General features: G+C 47.3%; 1 protein-coding gene across 1 annotated transcript in view; it reads right to left on the reverse strand.

Moving 5' to 3' along the window:
* KCNJ1 (potassium inwardly rectifying channel subfamily J member 1) overlaps positions 1-6,347 on the reverse strand; it is a 30,441-nt gene extending 24,094 nt beyond the window's left edge. Inside the window, exon 1 of the mRNA XM_030333597.1 lies at positions 6,175-6,347. The gene's annotated coding sequence lies outside the window, so the exon portion shown is untranslated. The remainder of the gene's footprint in view (positions 1-6,174) is intronic.
* Between the last annotated feature and the right edge of the window lie 11,423 nt (positions 6,348-17,770).

The following is a 17,770-nucleotide window of genomic DNA, read 5'->3' on the forward strand; positions in this document are numbered from 1 at the left end:
AGAGTGGAAAAAAGAAACCAGTCTGGAGCTGCTCCAGAAAGTGAGAGGCTCTGAAACCCAGGTGTGATGCCCTGGGAGGTCCGTGGAGACCATGTGACCCAGCTCTCACCTGACCAACTCATGTGACCGGTCGCTCACAACCTGTGCCCCGGTGCAGTAATTTCCCTGAGACATGGGGACCACATCGCTGGCCTTGCCTAGAATACTTTGAAAAGCAAAACTGCGCTGTGAACAATGGGATTACTTTTAGTGACTCCAGGGCAAGGACAGTCATCAGCGCAGGGGTGAAGCCAGCCTCTTTCTGTTGGGTGTTGTACCTCCTCTCCATCCCCAGCCACGGACAGAGCCTAGAATGGCTCAGCATCTGGTCACTAATCAACAACTAGTGCTGTTTTTACTGTATCTGCATCTGGAAATTAGCCTTTTTGTGGTCTGGCTGTTAGAGTCCCCGTGCCCCGCCTTGCCCGCATGGCTAAGCAGGCAAAGACACATCCACTGCAGGCCAGCTTCCGCCAGACTTTGTTATAGTGAAGTGGCCAGCTGAGGGGACCGAAGAGGTCTGCTTCCTGCGGCTGCACTCGCTGGTAACTGAGGAGGGATGGGGGGGACTGGGTGGGGGCAGGGTGGTTAGAATGGCACCACTAGAGGGGCTGGATCACTTAGAACAGAACTGCCAACATTCAGGAGTGAGGACACCAGAGCCTGGAGCAGCAGGGCCAAGAGTAGGCAGGGAACAGAGGAGGTGAAGAAAACCTTGATCTATTGGCTGCCTGGGGTTTATGGCACCTCTGGGGTCTTTGGGACCTCAGGCAGGAAAAAAGCTACAAGGCCTATTTATCCTGGAGGCCCAGGCAGCCTGAAGAAAGCCTGAATGGGACAGGTAGCCAGAGGTGGCTGTCCCTGGGACACACCTAAACTGTGTGGCATTAGAAACACGTATCTGCTTCTCTAAGCCACTAGACAGAGCGGGATCATTGAAGGCACACTTCTGTGGTACAAGGACATAAGACAAGAGTCAGGAGCTCGTGTTCCACCCCTTTCTGGGACCTGGGGTTGAGAAGAGACTTCCAAGAGCATATTGGTGAGCAGCCCCTGAACCACTTCCAAACAGACACAGGTGATTACATACGGATTGTAGTTCCCTCTGAGATCTCTCCCCAACTCTCAACACCGCTACAGCCCAAGCTTCTCCTTGATATCTACTCAAATCCTGAGGCTGAGGTTTGAATCCACCGTCATCTTGTCTTCAGTAGGCATGAGAAAACCAGCCCCCTCCTACACTGGAAAGCAATGTTAGCCCACCACCCTTGGCCAAACTTCTCAAAAGATGACCCATTTCCCATCTTTACTTCCAGGCCACGATGGGCAGACTCCTTGGGAGGAATGGGGCCGCTTCCCGCCCTGAGTCCTGGATCTGTCCACTCACATTGTTCCAGGCGCCAGCCAGGACTGGGCCCACATCCCCCCCTGCACCACACCCCTCCCTACACTGCCACTAGACACTTAAAGAAGCGTCTTTGTCTGTAGAAATCCAAAACTGCAAATACCACCACAGGCTGGAAACACCCAGCCAAAGGCACACATGTATGAAAAGGTGAATAAAAGCCAAGCCCTGTGCACATGTTTCTCTATTTCTCAGCCAGCCTCTTTCTTCGGTGGACTTCCTCTCGTCCGAGTCTTAACAGAGGCGAGCATTTGCGTTGGCTGAAGAAGGAAGCCTTGAGTCTCACACACAATGCCTCAGACAATGCAAGGGAACATGAAGATCCCCAGACCCTGAAGGGATTCTTGGACGTAGTCCAGGTATGCATTCTTATTAGGGCCTCTCAGATCTCTTCTTCCCCTCATCTGGGGGGATGGAGTGGCTGGGAGAGGAGATGAGCCTTGTCTCCTCAACCACTCCACCTCTCTCAGGCCACCCTAGAAACAGACTCCGTAAGAGAGCCCCACCAGTTAGAATGTGCCTCATTTCTGCCTGTCACTCACACCTGTCCTTCCAGTGAGACGGAAAGTTCTGCACGGTAGGGACTGGGTCTTCACACTTTAGAAAAGCCCAATACAGAAAGCTTCTTTCTAAGGTGACCTTCTGGCCATTCCTGTGACTTATCTCTGAATCCAAGTCAAGCTCTCCATACTGTATGCATAATTCATCAGTGGCCTACCTCCCTAACCAGCAGAATACCTTGATCCCTGAAATGGTCGAATGAGCCATCCAGCACAAGACTGGGATTACTCTTATCTCTCTGAACATAACATCATCGGACTTGATTGCCAAGGGGCCAGGTTTCAGGGAGTCTTTTCCTGTGAGAAGGTAGCAACAGTTATTCATAATTTCCAGACACTGTCGAGCTCCTCAAGGACAAATGGCAGATCTGGATAGAGCCAGAAAGCTCCCAAGAATTTAATCAAAGGCAGTGAACCATGAGTCTTCCCCTAGGGGTAGTCACCTGAGAGAGCTTTGGTTGTTCTAAATGCAAAGACAATATTAACCTGTTGCTGCCAATGGGGTCGAGCTGCATATCTAAATCTGCTCCCTGGGGATATGGTGCCACATTGATCCACCTTGCTAAATACAATTCTTGAACTCAGGCAAAGAAACATTGGTGTTTGTGCAATTGGAAGTGAGGGAGGGTGGTGGAGATTGGGAAATTGTAAATAAATGGAAATTTCTGGCTTGCGTTTCACAGAGTATTCAAGAAGAAACTTAGAATGCAGAATTTACATGCATCTAACTAGAATGCAGAATTTACAAGGCTTGATAACTACAGAATGTAATGTAATGTGGGACAGATATGTGCACACTGAGGCAGACTGTTGCATCCTGGGGAACCAATTTGGGAAAATAACAAAAGGCTTCTTTGAGTGAGGAAGTTACTGACCGAAAGCGACACTGGATGCATTCAGATTGGTATTTTTTGGGGATTTTGAGAAAGTCACTGCACTACTCTAGACTGTAGTTTCTTGTTTTGCATAATGGGTCAAATGGACTTGATGAACCTTTAGAATTATTGTTTAAAGTTAGTTCCAATGTTCTGGTGTTTTACTGTGATGTTACTAGGTTGAATTTTCTATTAACAGCTAGAGCCCTTAATAAGAGTTTCCAGGAGAAACGACTTGGATTCTTAGTAGTCTTGAAGTTGCCCAGACTCTGTATTATTCTTGTTTTTTTTTTGTTTTTTTTTCTGTTATTTTCAAACAGAACCAGGGAGTTTCACGTGTGAGGGCAATGTTTTCTATTTGCTCACAGATTCTGACAAGGCAACAGCAAAGACAGTGACACTTGCTCTGAACATCCTTCATAGTAAATTCAGCAAGGAGGGCTTAGGATCATTCCATCTGGAACCAAGAACTGACTCCTATGAGCCCTTTGACCTTAAGGTTGTTTTCCGTTTATCATTGACTTGTCTAGGGGTCTACCTCTTATATGTCTTCACACTAATTTTTCCTTCATCCTTTTTCTTTCTTTCTTTCTTTCTTTCTTTCTTTCTTTCTTTCTTCCTCTCTCTCTTGCTCTCCTTCTTTCTTTCTTTTTTTCTTTCATTCTTTTTTGAAGGTGTTTTGTTGGTTTGGTTTTATTCTGTTTTGTTTTTCCAGTTTCCATATACTCCCTGCTTGTTCATGAAGATTATGAACTACATAATCAAGCCAGCCACTTTTTTGCTATCTAGAGCAGAGCTAATAGCATTCATGAATCTTATAGGTTCCAAAAGACAGAGCAGACTGGGAAGGTCTATGTCCTTTCATCTTACATTTTGACTTAGACTAAGTCATCACATTCCACAGTCCAGTACGTTCTTTTCTCAACCTGTAAAATCAGAGTGATTTTATTGGCCTTGAGATGAAGGTAGATGGCCACTTTGGGCTTTCTTTGCCTCAAGCCTCTTATCAAGCTGACCATCACTTCCCCCTCTGAAAACATCCAGCTAGTGTGGAGAAAAAAGAAGGTATTAAATAGATGTCTTTAAAACTAATTACTATATTCAACTACCTTCAATTGATTATTGGGCAAACTTTGATTTCTGTGCCAATAAATTCATTCCATAGTGACTTGACACTTGACATCTTTCCTCACCCCTCCCCTACCACCCATCCCCAGCCACACCAGCTTCATATTCCTTGTGTATGCCGTCATCTCTCATGCCTTCATATTTTTGTAAGTGCTATTTCCTTGTTCTGGAATGCTTTTCCCCCTGCCCCCCAGCAGGCCCCATCCCGTCTACCCAGGGAGTTGAGGATCATGTTTCCATGAAGTCTTTTTCAGGCACAGTAGGATGTCCTTCCTGTGTATGCAACAATTAAATCACGACTACACTGCGTGTAGCAGGACTTATTCATCATCGTATGTATCCTGCTAGAGGGTAATCACCTGTTTCCGTGTATGTACCCCCTAAACTGTAAGTGCCGTGAGAACCAGAGCTATTCAGTAACTTCCCAGGACCAAGCACAATTCCCACAACATCATGAGCGCTCATTATAAGCTTGTTGAAAGGCAAATGAGGGAAGGAAACCTATATGTATAATAATAATATTAATGAGGACACTATTGAAGAGAAGAAAAGCAATAGTCATCATTAGCATCTTAAATGGTAGAAGTGAGAGAGGTGAAGTTTGGGTCACACTCAAGGTCAAGCTGCTGAGATATAGAAGCGATCCCAGTGAAAACTTGACGAGAAGGAATTAGGAAACACTAAATCCACAGGAGTCACGGGGCAGGTAAAAGGTAAAGCATGAGAGTCGAAGCCGAAATCTTTGGAAAATCACTGAGCTGTGAACAGGTCGAGGGTAGATTTGTAACCTAGCATAGAAAAATGAATTGCCGACAACAGGAAAGTGACATGCATGAGAAATTCTGAATTTCGGCTCTGTAGAGCAAAGCATTCTTGGCAATTACAGTATTTTAAATATTGAATTTTTAAAAAACCAGAGAAAACTGAAAGTCACCCAAGTTCCAAGAACCATTCACAAGTAATCCACTTACCGCGCTTCTTGCAAATTTAGCCCTGCCCCTAAACTGACTTGAAGTGCTTCCTTACACAGAAGAAAATCAATCTTTATGCCTTTAAGTATCAAATATGTATATATGATATATATGTGTGTGTGTATATATGCATATATATGTGTGTATACATTATATATATGTGTGTGTGTGTGTGTGTGTGTGTGTGTATATATACATAATGTTTTTCCAATAGCTCACACCTTCTCAGATGCCCCTACCTCACCCTGCTTTGAAGAAACTGAAGCTGACTGAGTGAGAATACATTGTCACAAAACAGCATAGAGTGAGACACGGCAAGCCAAGCTCATGACTAAAGGGCACCCACTGGCCGACCTGGATACATTTTTGTCTAAAATGGCCCCCTGATCACAATCACCATGTTTTGCTCTATTTTGTATGCCCAACTAAAGAAAAAGAAAAACTTTTCCCCAAAGTCTTGTCTGTTGCAAAAGACAAACTTCTTCTGAGCAACTGTGCATAATCTATACGACAGAGATGTTTGGAGAAGGGGGCTCTGTGCCTGGTCACTCTGGGGTTTCTACAAAGCAGAGCATAGGGAAACATTTGCCATTCACTGCTACAAAGCACTTGTCACAGCAGAAATGTAGGGAATTGAATAAATGTTGAGAAATCCGAATGCATTCACTCTTAATCTGGCAACATTCATCAAAGGAAGGAAAGGCATTTGGGACAAGGGAAGCAAAATGTCTTACCAACACATCTGACCCAGGTAAGCATTGCACCTTTTCCATAATAGACCTCATTAAGCACCTTTATCCTCCGTCTTCATGATGGAGAAGTACTAAGAGAGGTCCTACTATTATGCAAGTTCTTGCAGCAATAGAAAGGATGCCATCAGGGACCAAATCCCTGAATGTAGCTCTACTACCAAGAGGGGAAGACCATGGAACCAGGCAGGGTGGGACCAGAGGCTCTTGCTGTGCTCCAGCTCTGGGCTGAGAAATGGCCAAGAGGCAGCAGGATGAAGCTCACAGTTTGTAATCCATATGTGACGGGAGATAGAGAGCATCAAGTGAACAAGTTAAAACCACACTTCTAATCCCCTGGAGTGGTAGGTGGTCTGTCTAGACTTGAGGTACGGAAAAGAGGGTTAAATTTCCACCAGAATTAACTTTGCTTTTCTACAGAGGCGGTGTGGCATTTCTCCCCCTTACCTCATGGATTGCCAGAGTAAGCGTAGAAACAAAAACCCAATCTCTTGGTCCCCAAGAAAGCAGCCAGATCCTTGATGTGGGCAAGACTTTGCACCTTTGGTCCAAGAGTTTGGGTATCCCAGGCGAGGGTGCTGAGGCCCTGTCGGTTTTTACGAGTCTATGGGTCAGCTCAGACCGGCTGCCAACTCATGTGTATGCAAGAGCTCTCAAAGAACATAGTTTACTTTAGAACTGGATCCAACAAGAGTAGGCGTGGCAGTGAAATGGGCTAGACACACCAGAGGTGTTGAGCTGCCAGGGCTAATTAAGAAAGATTTGTTTATGGAGCCATGACTTGGAACCACAAGGTCAATTCTCTGATGCTGACAGATTTCCAAGTCAAATTCATGAGGTTGCGCACATGTGCACATAGGGTAGGTGCCCCCAGGTGTGGGTGTTGGGGGTCCCCAGGGAGCCCCTCCAAAGCTTTCCTGCTCAATGGCTCACTCAGTGACCACAGAAGGTCAAGCTGCCCTGACCTTCCCTTGACCATTCATCTGTCTCCCTGGTCCCGACACAATGTAGAGCTTTGTAGCAGGGACTTTACAGAACTGGCTAGGGGGAGCAACCCCCTGCTTTACCAACTACGTTACCTGAGAGGAAATTCCTAGATTCTTATCCTCTGAAGTCCACGGTGGGGAGTGAGATAATGTATGTAATGCACTTGGCATCGACACTCATGGAAGTCAACATGCCCCAAGCATCACCCTTCTTATCTCCTTCCCACCCCCACCCCGTAGGCCCCGCCTCCCTCTAGACCATCCTAAGGGACACAAGATCTTGTCTTGCCCCCCTTACGATGCTCTCTTAGTGTTCCTCCTTGTCATGTGTGTCCTCCATGGACCGTCACTCATTTCACTGTGGGTCACTCCCTGGAGCATCAGAAAACAGTGTCCTTAATAAGCGGTCATTGTTTTCATGGAGGAGTTGTGGGGGGGGGGGCAGGGTGGAGGCAAGGATATGGGCAGGTCACACATCCCTTTACTGTCTGCGCCCTTCTTCTTCAATCAATACCACACTAGACGTTACGAGGTTTCGGACTTTATTTGTCTCAGCGATTGAAAGAATGGCAGAAACTGGAGAGTGGCACCATAGTTTCGAGGCCACGTGTCAGCGATTCTGACGCCATTCAATTACACAGGAGAGTTAATAGATCACGATTTTCACAGGGAGGATAAAATGGAAATGAATGCATGATTACATGGAAAAAGGAAATGTTCTTTTCAAACATTTGTAAGTATAATCAGTTATCTCAGTAAAAGAAAGAGAATATAGCAGGTGTCAGTAAACAGCTTATAATAGTATTTCTCGTGTGAAGTTTGATCGTTAAGAGACCTAGTCTGTGGAGCAACAGCACAGCAAAAGGGACAAGAGGAGAGATTCAAAGCTCGTGCTAAATATGACTTTTCCCCTTCACAGAAGGTCACTTGTGAACACACCAATTTCCACCCTTGCTCCTCTGTCCTTGGGTTCACCCCTTCTCCAAAAGTACCTCCTTTCTCAATCTCCAGCTGTGTGGTCCTCTGCCTGCCGAAGCAGGTCTCCCAACTCCACCAGTAGGATAACCTTCCTGCACCCAGTTTGCCCCCTTGCCCACCTCTGAACAGTGCACTTCCCCCAAGTCTGGGTGTGGGAACCAGGAGAAAGCGCCCTGCAGATGTCCAAGGACAGGGAGAGGGACTGTCCAGGTCCAAATACTGAGCACAAGCACCCACACAGGAAGGCCACTGTGGGGGTGGGGGGACTCCTCTGAGAGAGGGCTCCTCTCCTCTGGAGAACTGTATGGCCATGTGGTACCTTCCCCCAGGGTTGGTTAAGATGCTTCAGTCTTGCCTCCCTCTCTCCTTCACTCAGAGTCAACCTTGAATTTTATCCGACGGCTTGCCTGGCCCCCTTCCTATTTTCCCTCACCTGGATGTTTCCCCAAATAAAATCTTTACACCGTTAATCCCATCCTGGTGTCTCTCCTCCAAGGCCCTGGGCTTGGCCCTGCTATTCAGCTAGGTTGGGAGCTCCCAGAGAGCTGTGACACTCAGGGACACTGGAGAGGCACAAGACACTTCAGGAAAAGGCCTTTTCCCATCCAATTTGCAGAGCGGAGGCGGAGGCTGAGTTCTGAGATTGAGTGGGAGTTGTGGGTAGGCCTTTCACTCTCCCAGGCAGCCACCAGACAACTGGAGATACACATACGTGCACACAACACAACACAGCACAAACCCAAATGAGGAAAATAAAAGGTTTCTAAAGTGTCTTATTCATTTGCAAGGCAAGCACTCCCTGCACAATGAAGCCCGAATGTCTTATTATTATGCACACCAGGTAATTATCTTACCTCCATCCGTCCCCCCCACCCCTACCCCCTCGAAAGGACCCCTTGGGACCTGCTGGAAAGGAGAAAGAGGCCGTTGCTAAGTGACAGAGAGGGAAGGGCTGCTGTGTTCTTCCGTTTCCAGGAATCTTGCTTATAAGGTGCCAGTGAAGATGTTGGACCTGATGGAACGCGGCCTCTTCCATAGAAGCAAAGCGATTCGTTTTCTCAGCCTGTCCTGCTCCCCGCAGGCTTCATGGAGAAACGCCGCCCTTGCTTCCCAGTGTGCTGCTTCTCCCGCTGCAGTCACAAAGTCCTCAGCGGTCCTGCACTCTGGACTTGTCCCCTGGCTCTGTCCCGTCTGCTCTGCTAACCCTGCTGCTGTTCACCAGCATTTACCCCTCCAGCCGCCTGGAGCCTCCCCCCCAACTCTGCACCCGAGCTGGAGGCCCCGAGTGGATGGTGCGGTTTTTTTTCTTTTCTTTTTGAAAAAAATTTTCAAATGTTTTTTAAAATTTATTTTTGAGAGAGACAGAGAGAAAGAAAGAGAGACAGAGCGCAAGCAAGGGAGGGGCAGAGAGAGACAGGGAGACACAGAATCCGAAGCAGGCGCCAGGCACTGAGCCTTCAGCACAGAGCCCCACGCGGGGCTCGAACTCACGGACCGCGAGATCATGACCTGAGCGGAAGTCGGACGCTCAACCCATTGAGCCACCCAGGCGCCCCTCTTTTTCTTTTCTTTAAAGAAAGTATTCTACTCGTGACTAATGCTCTAACAGGAGCGGTTGGAATAAAGGACAGGTCTTTAGAGGCCCCTGATTTAGGAAAAGGCAGGGCGTCCCATTCGCACCAGAAAGGGTGGCACATGATGAAAAGTTTGAGAGGCAAGAAGCAGGCATCAGGGAAAGCTGGAGCCACGTTCTGGGCCCCGAGAGCGGGCACGCGTGGAGATTCAAGGCGAGAGGAGCAAATGGCAGTAACACTGCTGAGTGAGGCGAGCTCTTCCTGGTCCAGAGGAAAGGGGGAACCCGACGTGGGCTAAGCTGGTGGTCTGTGTCAAGGGCTTTGCCCACACCGGCCCGAATCATGCTAACAACCTTTAGGATAGGTGTTATTTTACACAGCCTACCAATGGAGTGGTGAGGACACCGGTCTCTGGGTACGCATTCCATATGTACCCAAGCTTGGGGGTTGAGGGAGGGGACAAGCAAATTCAGGCCTACCTTTAAGGCCTAGGCTCCTCCCAACCATTACCTCCCTGAGGTGAGGGACACCTCAGATGGACACAGTTTCCCTGTGAGGGAACGGAGAAGTCTGGGTCATTGTCCTACCTCTGTTCTAGTTAGTGAAAAAGCGGATCTTGTTATACGCCTGAAACTAATATAGCATTGTATGTCCACTGTACCTCAATATTAAAAAAAGAAAAAGAAGTGCTAGGGACACCTGGGTGACTCAGTCAGTTAAACATCCAACTGCGGCTCGGGTCCTGATCTCACGGCTCTCGAGTTTGAGCCCCGCGTGGGGATCCGTGTTGACAGCTCGGAGCCTGGAGCCTGCTTCGGATTCTGTGTCTCCCTCTCTCTCTGCCCCTCCCCAGCTTGCACTCTGACTCTCTCTTTCTCAAAGAATGAATAAACATTAAAAAAATTAGAAATAAAAAAGCAGTTGTCACTGTACCCTTTCTGGCACTGTATATATTCTTCACAAAGCACTGAGCTCATCATTTTGAGAATCCGGCAAAGACATTAAAAAGTACTTTAAGATGAAAATTTGGCAGATGAAGCAAATGTTTCTTTTTGCTCCCTCCTGAAGTCAACCAAAATGAGAGTTGAGGAATTTTAAACACCCACATGAAGGCAATTTTAGGACGTTTCAAAACACCAGCGATAGAGGGAACGATATTACACATAAATGATTTTGAATGATTTTGAACCAATGTGACACCCAAATCCCCAGTAGCAACATAGGATCCTACAAACAGTGGAGTGATTCCCCATTGAACTTGTGAGGGGAGAGAAACGATTCTCTACCGAGTCTAAGCTGTAACTCCATGTGCAGGTGGAATAAAGGCCATTTTAGACACACAAGGTTCCAATGTTACTTTTCATGGACTGTACTCTAGGAAGTTACCGGAAGATGCGTTTGCCAAAACAGAGGGCAGAAACCCTGAGAGAGGGATATGAGAAATCCTAGACACAGGCACCCAGCATGGGTGAGATATGGAAAGGCTTGTCCGGTGAGGTGGGGGGCCACCCTGGAGGACATCTGTCCAGCAGCAAGGACAGCCAGGCCTGGGCGATGGCTGCCTCTCAGGGAAAACAGTGTCACCCGATGGATCTTAAGAGAGGTTTCATGGTTCTGAAGGAGATTTTCGGGTGGAATGAATAATAGATACACGAAGAGCTAGGTAAATGAGAAAACTACTAACATTTACAAGGAAGAGAAAGTATATTTACAATATGCTACTTGGGGGTGCCTGGGTGGCTCAGTCTGTTAAGTGCCTGACTTCGGCTCAGGTCATGATCTCATGGCTCGTGAGTTCAAGCCCTGTGTCAGACTCTGTGCTGACAGTGCAGAGCCTGGAGCCTGCTTTGGATTCTGTGTCTCCCTCTCTGTCTGCCCCTCCCCTGCTCACACTCTGTCTCTCTCTCTCAAAAATAAATAAACATTTGGGGTGCCTGGGTGGCTCAGTCGGTTGAGCTTCTGACTTCGGCTCAGGTCATGATCTCACGGTGTGTGAGTTCAAGCCCTGCCTGGGGCTTTGTGCTGACAGCTCAGAGCCTGGAGCCTGCTTCCGATTCTGTGTCCCCCTCTCTCTCTGACCCTCCCCTGTTCATGCGCTGTCTCTCCCTGTCTCAAAAATAAATAAACATTAAAAAGATAAAATAAAATAAAATAAAATAAAATAAAATAAAATAAACAAACATTTAAAAAGGTTAAAAAGAATATGCCACTTGGCTCAGCTGTGAACAACATGTAGAGGATGGTAATGACGTCAACACTGGGTATTGAGCTAATAAGACTTTTGATGTAATTGGAGGGAGAGAATGGAGAGAAGAGAAATAGAGAGAAATAGGGCTGATGGAAGGCTAACTCCTCACCTCCCAGATGAGGAAGTCAAGAGAGTCAAACAAGGGAAATCGATACAGTACAAACTCGTTATTTAGAAATAAGGAGGTAAATATTAAATGAATGTCTTTTACCAGCACTGCAAGAGCCGAAAATGACAGCTCCTAATAACAAACACTGAGTGACTAGGGGCATTTGCACTCAGCATATTCCCTTTTGGGTGGAAGGAAAAGAAGATGAATGTTGGGTTACTACGGTCACCGTCACGGGCATGTGAACATTTTGTTATCCTCTTTCCCACACCACCCCTCCAAACGTTTGCCTGAGGGCAGGGGCCTTTCTCAGAAATACTACTCCAAGGCTAATGCTCAATATTTGGGCCACAGGGTTGCGATTTTTTTTTTTTTTCTGGTGGACAACATTTCCATTTTGGCTCTGAGAGAAGGGGGCTTGTTTGGCCAGAGGGACAACACCCTGGGCAGCCCCATGTGTTCCCAAATCCAGGCAGTAAGAGCCAAGCAGGGTCCGTCTCGAGACTTACTGATACATGACTTTGTCACCAAAATCTCACGCTCTTTGCGAAAAACAAGCACATTGACTTGTTGCAGTTGAATACAGGGAGACTGAGCTGGACAGCCACAAACACACAAGCCGTCTTCCATCTGTAGGTAAGGGAGGAGATTTCCTGTGTCCTAACACACCATCTTCCTACCCGCCACCTCCTACAGGTGGTGAGATGGGCTGCCCAGATCCTAACTGGGACCGGACAGAGGGACCCTTTGATGAAATATCTTCTTTTGTCTTTGGGCCTTGATTTTCTTGAGAATCCGTGTCTAATGGTAAAATCTGAATGTGTTTCCTACAGAGGAGAAGCAGAAAATCCCATTGTGCTGACAAAAAGGAAAGAGCATTTCTACACAGGTTTCACCACAGAAAGGTTTTGAAGAAGGCCATATGCAGGAGATGAAATGCTTTTCCTCTGAAACACTTACTGCCCTTGAAGATAAGATGAAAGCATATTGCTCTGTAAGAAATTCCAGGTCAAGGGACTTTTTTAAAAAAAGAAAGAGAATTCAATGAAGGGAGGATTTTGGTGAGTCCATTTAATCCGCTAAAAGCTTGTTGAGGACCTTACTAAGTAAAAGGCACAGTGCCAGGCACTTGGGGAGTTATAGAGATGAATAAAACATGGTCCTTTTTCTCAAGAGTTTAACTTTTTGTAGAGAAGACAGTCACAAACACAATGAGGCATAAACGCATGAGAAATGTCATGAGGAAATAGAAGAGGTTACTTAGGGAAGCTTTACCACGATGGCGATGTTTAGACTGGGTGCTACCAAAAAGGTAGAATTCAACTGGGGGGGTCGTCGAAGGTGGGGAGTGGATGAAGGAAAAATAGTTTGGACGCTGGAGAGCAAAGGTAGGCTTGGGAAGTGTGGAAGACTCAGGGGAAGACTGTTGGTTCAAGAAAAGGTGTGCTGGTAGATGAAGCGGGAGAAAGGTAGATGGGACCAAGATGGCGGAAGGACAGCATGCTGCACTTGGGATTTTGACCTTGTATCCATTTCCAACTGTGTGACCAACGTGGCTTTGAGGGAGGAGACAGACGCTTGGAATGCCAGTGTGACGGGTCGCTGGAGAAGATGATGCTTGCCATTTTTCTTTGTTTTAAATTTTCTATCTTGAGGAATTTTGTCATGCTTCACTCACAATTTTGTGTTTACATATATCATTGCCTGTTTTGATACCCTTAGCGCGTTTTTGGCAAATATAAAATTTTTCCTCCTCTGGGACATTGTGGGGGCACATCCGGTAAGCCCAAATCTCACACACAAAGACACACAATGTGCTATTTATGGAGCCCTGCCAGTCACACCAGTCAGAAAGTGCCCTTAAACAAAGACAAGGTGCCAAAAGGCTGCAGCCTTGGCCGGTTCCTCTTTCTGCTAGGCTTTCTAGAAAAAGACATCCTTCAGCAGTGCCTGGAGCCCTTCTTGCCGCTCAGAAAAGCTCCAGACACTAAACAGATTTTAGTCAGTTCCCCTAAAGCAAGTGCTACATCAGTACTAAACAGCAACCAGTATATTTCCCTCTCCCGGCCCTTTGAGATAAGTCGGACATGGCTGCAGGCCGTTTCTGCTAGGTAGACTGGGTAATGACCGCGACTGGACTTGATGTCCTGCCCCTGAGAATGGAAACCTCCCCAAGGCTGCGCACTTTCAACTGAGTGGGTGTTCAGGTGTCTGCCCTCTGCAGACCAGCGTTTGGGCTCTGGTCGGGAAAAGGCTGGACTCAGGGCTCCTGGGTCTGTGCTCTGCTACCCACTCCTCTCCTCAGGACCTGCTCTCTTACAGGTTTTACTCATGAGCAACACAGGAGTGCGCAAGGCTGGTGAGGTCCTCAGGTAAAGAGAATAATCTTTCTGGCCTGTGGGTAAGGCATTTTGCTGTTCTCTCTTGTCTGTGTCTCTGTAAAGAAGGCAGACATGTATTTTTCTAATCCTCATTTTACTTATTTATTTATTTTCAAAATTTATGTATTTTATTTTTGAGAGAGAGAGAGAGAGAGGGAGCATGTGAGCACACAAGCAGGGGAGGGGCAGAGAGAAAGAGAGAGAATCCCAAGCAGGCTCCATGCCATCCGCACAGAGCCTGATTCGGGGCTCGAACTCACAAACTATGAGATCATGACCTGAGCCGAGATCAAGAGTCAGACACTAAATCAACTGTGCCACCCAGGTGCCCCTCTAATCCTCATTTTAGATGTGAGGAAACGGAGGCTTAGCAAGACCAGTTCCTATAGGGCCTTGAATGGCCTTCTGAAAAAGATCTTGGTGTTGGCAGTTGGCCCTGGGGTTGAGACAGGCTTCAGTTGCTATGTGAACTTGGCTGTTCTGATATTTTTGATCGCTAGATACCAGACCAGCATCCTGAAAAGTGTTGTACCCCCATCTTGTCAGGCAGTTTCCTTCTTGGAATGGAAGAAGAGGTTCCCAGATTCACAAACCCCCTGCATTGAAAGAGAATCTGGCGGGGCACCTGGGTGGCTCAGTTGGACTTTGGCTTGGGTCATGACCTCATGGTTTGTGGGTCCAAACCCCACGTTGGGCTCTGTGCTGACAGCTTGGAGCCTAGAGCCTGCTTCAGATTCTGTCTCTCTCTCTCTCTCTCTGCCCTTCCTATAGATCGAGCTCTGTGTGTCTCTCTCTCAAAAATAAATAAATGTTAAAAAAATGTTTAATAAAAATAAATAAAAAAGAAAAAGAAAAGGACTCTGACTTGCCCACATTTCCCATGTCTTCTCCCCTCAATGACATCCACCCAAACACTCCAGCCTCCTTAGTCTGAAAAACACGGCCCTGGGAGCCCAGCACTCCAGAGGTGCTCTCCAGCCAACCCAAGTGAAATGGACCATTGCCTCCTTCGTTGTAGACATCATGCTCTTATTAGCACCCATTAGAACTCATAGGTGATTCACATTGAGCTGGAGATGAGTTTTGTTTTGTTTACAGATGCTAAATAATCCATATATCCCCCCCCACACACACACACTGCCTGCCCTTGAACGGCTTGTTTTCAGTTGACCACACTGATGATATGTGAAGGAACTGGGACTCAAATCCAAGACCCTAACTCCACTGTGCTGGGGAGGCATAAATATTAAACAAATCACAAAGCTCCTTCTCCAATATCCTCCCTGCTCTTTGAGCTTCCAGGAAATAAGCCAGGAACTCGGTAAGCCTCAAGGAGCCAAGAAGTCGTCTCCTCAGTGCCTGGGGCAGAGCCCTGGGCTTGAGAGTGAGAGTATACATCCGGGTTATACAGAGTCTGCTCTTCCCTTTTTTTATTTTTATTTATTTATTTTTTTAATGTTTTATTTATTTTTGAGACAGAGAGAGACAGAGCATGAACTGGGGAGGGTCAGAGAGAGGAAGACACAGAATCTGAAACAGGCTCCAGGCTCTGAGCTGTCAGCACAGAGCCCGACGCGGGGCTCAAACTCACGGACCGTGAGATCGTGACCTGAGCCGAAGTTGGACGCTTAACCGACTGAGCCACCCAGGCGCCCCTTCTCTTCCCTTTTTTAAAATTTCTTTTCTTTTTGAACCATTTGGGTTTGGTTGTTTTTATATATATAAAATAATAACTCCTGCAAAATAAAAACAAAGACAAAAACGTGGGCAGCTCACTATGTATCAACATGTACAAAAAAAATAAATATATAAAAATACATCCTTGAGAAAGGACGAAATAGATATAGGTCATCTTAGCACTTGTGCAAAGAGGATGTCTGGTGGATGGAAGCGATGAATACGAATAGGGCAAGGAGCCGCTCAAGAGCCCCCGGGGAAGCTTCCACAGAAATCCTGCTTTGCATTCTGAAGACTCAGCATCCCTGCTTTCCAGACCTCTCTCCCCAGCAAGGAGAGAAGACAGAGGGCAGCCTCCAGAAGACTCTCTCCTTGCACTCTCAAGAAGAATCTCAGACCCCAAGTCAGCACACGTCTTTCTCCCCTAACTCTTACTGTCCTTGGTCAATACTTTGTTTTTTGTTTTTTTGCCACTTTTGTCCATGAACATGGCTCTCTCCCTCGCTGACACAAAGTTCCCGGGAAACCTGTTCTTGATCGGAGTCCTCATTCCATCCTCCACAATTGCTCAAGCTCCAAAGCTATAGAGCTTGATAGCTCGTCCATAGAATGAATGAATGATTAAGCCTGAGTGTCCTTCCTTTGCCTCGTATAACCTTGTTATAATGTTGGATGCCTCCTCCCCTGCCAAGCACTACCATCCTCCAAAAGAAACTTTCTTGGAAGACTTTCAGGAGGTGTGCTCGAGATCAGGCACAAGCTGTATGTGGCATCTGTAGTTTTCCTTCTTCGGCTGCCTCGGCACCCCAGCAGTGACGTCATATCCACAGAGCACTCCGTGCCTCCCTACTGGGGGCCATCATGCACTCCGTGCCTTCCTACTAGGAGCCCTCATGCATTCAGCGCCTACCTACTGGGGGCCACCGTGCACTCCGTGCCTTCCTTCTGGCGGCCACCATGACACACAGGGCCCCCCATACCATGCCATGAGCTAAGGACAACGCTGAGTGTCCACCCCCAACAATGGTCATGGTCATGCCTCTATTCTGAAGACCAACGGTGACTAGTTTGTTACATAGTCCGCCCAACGTTCTTCCCTTAGGGCTACGGCCCCTGTGGTATCCAGTAGACTCTTGGAGGATACCCTCACCACTCTCTCGGGCATGTACAGACTTGCCAGAACCCCACAGAGCATGCAGTTCAAGCCAAGACAGCTGACCAGAGAAGGAAGGGATGGTGGATGACCTTGCCTTTCATACTCATCTGTTTGGGGAGCAGGTCTGGGTTGGGGACATGGCAGGACAGAGGACCAGAGTCATGCTGGAAATGTTTGCAGAGGGAAGGGCTTCAGTGTTGCAGCAACACCGGCCTTTGCTTTTCCAGGGTTTCTCACACCAATGTCTCAGACACTTTGTTCTACATTCTCAGTTGCTCACGGTGTCCCCATAAAATCAGAAGTCAAGACAAATGAGTTTGCATGTGTTCAGCTGGTCACCCCTGTGCTCACTGAATGCTCTGGGGAAGGGGGGAGGGGTGGGCAGGTAGAAAATTCCCCTTGCGCAGATACCGGGCAGGTACTTTTCCCAGGCTCACATATTTGTGAGGCTCAGCTCCTGAACTCAGGCACAAACCCGGGCTCTGGAAATTGCCAACTTCTGCCATGACAAAGCACAAGTGTCCTGGGCCAGTCCTGTGACCTTGAAGTTGATGCCTTTCCACCACATTAGCTGATGTGACGTGAACAGTCCTTTCCCACCATGGTGACCAGCCCTGTCCTCACTACATGGCTCAGAGATTTACCCACAACTAATACTGTAGCTCAGCCTTCAGTACCCATAGTGCCTATAGGACCATAAACCCCAGGCCCTCCTAGAATATCTCAGAACTTGGACCCCAAAGAGTGGGTTTCACTGGCCTTCCAGCCAGGCCCCTGCTGTTTCTTGGATCCCACTGTGACCTTGGGTGTAGGTAATGAGGATCTCATTCAAGGGGAGGAAACGTGCTTTAGAATAAGGGCCCCAAATTTCAGGGTGACAGCCTCAGGGAACTTGGGTAGTAGGAAAAACACTGAACTTGGAGCCAGGAAGTCT

Source organism: Lynx canadensis, chromosome D1 (assembly GCF_007474595.2).
Source record: "Lynx canadensis isolate LIC74 chromosome D1, mLynCan4.pri.v2, whole genome shotgun sequence".
Taxonomy (NCBI): domain Eukaryota; kingdom Metazoa; phylum Chordata; class Mammalia; order Carnivora; family Felidae; genus Lynx; species Lynx canadensis.